We start from the raw sequence: 3,287 nt of genomic DNA, 5'->3' as shown, positions 1-3,287 counted from the left end.
GCACTGTAATTGAACATAGAAGGAAACAGAGAAAATGGTGGGAATAAGGTAATCACATTTGTTGTGGGACTTTACACGGAAGCAAGAGGCTAGTATGATCCTTGTGATAATAGAGGTGATGTCATCAGCATGAACTTGCTTCTATCTTAACATAGATACAGAGGCTTACGTATAGATACCTCTATGGATGTCTGCATATACACAGAGTAGTAAACATTTATATGTTTCCTTGCTGGGTCAGGTCAGGGGATATAGAGAACCTGGTAGCAGCAAGCACACCTGGAACCCATGTCTTGGTTTTAACCCCACGTCCCAATAAAATGAAACCGGGCTCCTTGCAGAAATGACTGCTTCTAGGGCTCAGGAGGGAAACACAAGAAGCTGAAGCATCATCTTCTGTAAGAGAGTAATGAAATACTACACTCCCTTTAAAAATCCAGGAATCATGGGGGCACCTGGGTGGCTCAGTTGGTTGAGCGTCAGACTTCGGCTCAGGGCAAGATGTCACAGTTCGTGGTCCGAGCCCCGCATCAGGCTCTGTGCTGACCGCTTGCTCAGAGCTTGGAACCTACTTCAGATTCTGTGTCTCCTTCTCTCTCTGCCCCTCCCCCCGCTCATGCTTTGTCTCATTCTGTCTCTCAAAAATAAATGTAAAAAAAAATTTTTTTAAGCTAGGAATGATAAGGACATGCTAGAGAGACATATCAGCTCACTGAAGGAGCCCCCCATTGCCAAAGCTGGACCAATTTGAGCAACAAAATAAAGTAGTATTGGGCTATGACCCAGAGTATATACTACATATCAAGGAGTGCACACCAAAATAAATAATTAAGGGATAAAGAGAAGAAATGATCTCAAGTGCAGAAGAATGACAATGATTTAAGAAGATAGTCTACTCTCAGAGAGGTGGAGAACTCTCAGTACTTAGGATAGAAAAGTCCCTAATGAGCATAGGATGTAAGGAAAGGGGAAAGACTAACCACAGTGGAAAAATTGGGCAAACCCCGTACCAGCCAGGACATCAATATCAACACCAATGAGAATTAGTCATGTTGACAGTGGGTACATTTGATGTCATGATGTCAGTTTCCCTCTCTGGTCTTCCCGTCCAACATCCACAGTCGTAAGTCTACTCATGAACAAAAGAAGAAGGCCACTCCAAAAGAAGATTATTTTACGAAACTCCTGACCATTACTCCTCACAACTATGAATTGCTTCAAGAACAAAGGAAGCCTGAGAAAAAGTCACTGCGTGTGGAAGCTCAGCAGATATGACGATTAAATGTAACAGGTGTAAGAGAGAGGATGTGTTCATAACTTCAGAAACTGAGAGCAGAGCTTATGACCACCCTCTGAACTAACACAGCACGTTTTTGTTCTTTGTTTGTTTTTTTTTTTTTTTGCAAAGGTACAACTGTTCAAAAATCAAGTTTATTAAAAATTAAAATTATTAATTACTAGCAAAATCTCTGGAAACATTGAGCTCTGAGCATGTCCCCAGGCTCTGTTATTTGCTGTGTATAAAGCAGTATCACTGCTTTCACTTTCCGTCAGTAAAATCAAATAATGATGCCACACACATAGTTTTTGAAATTTTTCAATTAAATGATGACTGTAAGAGGTCTAGCAGAGTTTCTAGTAAACATTTAAGAATGAATAAAAAACTTCATCTGAGTTTCTGTATCCACGATTTCCACCCCCTCAGAGACCCATTCCTTACCTCCCATCTCATGCTCATGGTACTCTTTCCATCACTCACACTCTAAGCACAGCAGTAGAGTTTTCCTCACAATAACCTGGGTCACTTTTCCATCAAGAAGACCTGTTCAGAGCTGTCCCTGACATAAAACCGGCACACACTCTTCACTAATTTCAGAATGAAACTCCAACCCTCTAGCCAAAACGTAAATTTCTTGGGTAATCTGACTGTTGCCTACCCAACCAGGCTACTGTGGGTTCCTTTTGCAGAACCCGCAGACCCTGCTCCTGATTGGTGGTCAGACAGTAAGAAGTATTTCTAACTCCAGCAGCACAACTTCTGCTTTACGTAATCTCTGAATTTCCTCCTCTGCTGTTTCCTTCTGGACTTCTCACATCCCCTGTGCCCACGGAAAGACTGCCTTCCAAGGCTCGGTACCTACCAGCTTCTCTGTGAAGCCTTAACTGACACCTATGAAAGAGCCCTCTTTATTGAAAACAATTAAAAAAAAAAAAATAAAGAGTCAAAGTTTGAGGATCTACTTCCCCAGATTCCAATGCAACCTCGCATCACATTTATTTATTTTTACGTCTCTCAGTCTGTTTACACAGTGACTACCTTGAGAGAAGAAACAGTGTCTTTGTCATTTATTTATTCCCAGAATAAACGGTACTGTCTACCATACATTAATTGCTGAAAAATGTCTGTTGAATGACTGCAATTAACAAATGACTCAATAATGATAAACAGTCACTCCCAACAATGGAAGACCCAGCAATGAAAACAGAGGAGGGGCGCCTGGGTGGCTCATTCAGTTAAGCATTGGACTTTGGCTCAGGTCATGATTCTCATGATTGCGGGTCAAGCCCCACATCAGGCTCTGTGCTGACAGCTCAGATTCTGTCCATCCCCTCTCTCTCTGTCCATCCCCTATTTATGCCGTCTCCTTCTCCCTCACAAATAAGTAAAAACGTTAAAAATTATAATAAAAATAAAAAACAATAAAAGACAAAAGAAAACAGATGAAAGAGTGTTGAGAGCTAAAGGCCCATGGAGTAAGCACTAAGGAGGAGACAGATCAGGGAGAAATGGTTTAGTGTATCCAGAGTTGCCCTCCAGAATCAAAGCCTTATTGGTCAAAACTGGCATCACTAAACTCTCCTTAACTAATTGTCCCTTTGATGCCCTCAAAATAATCACCTATAACGGGGTCCCTCCCACCATAACACATTTCCCCAGAACTTCTGGAGATGCCGTGGCTCACCTAGATGTTAGCACAGAACAGTGTGACATGAATCACCCTCTTTCTCCCATGGATGATTGGTGTCTTTGGTAGTTATAACCCCAGGAAGGGAAGAGACATGGCCCCACTTGTGAAGGTTCTGGAAGACACAGAATCACCCGGGATTACAAGAGTCCACTTCAGTAGGTGCAGCGGAGGCAGTTTCAATTTCTCTGCCTGAAGGCGCTGAATTCCCATGAGTCTCATTAATGAAATATTCTTTTTTCTCTCTTCTCCAAAGAACCATTCTAATATGTTCTAATATGATTTCTCTCATATGTGGAATTTAAGAAACAATATACATAT

Source organism: Panthera uncia, chromosome A2, assembly GCF_023721935.1.
Source record: "Panthera uncia isolate 11264 chromosome A2, Puncia_PCG_1.0, whole genome shotgun sequence".
Classification (NCBI taxonomy): domain Eukaryota; kingdom Metazoa; phylum Chordata; class Mammalia; order Carnivora; family Felidae; genus Panthera; species Panthera uncia.
The sequence above is the reverse complement of the archived record's forward strand: the minus strand, read 5'-3'. Positions refer to the sequence as shown.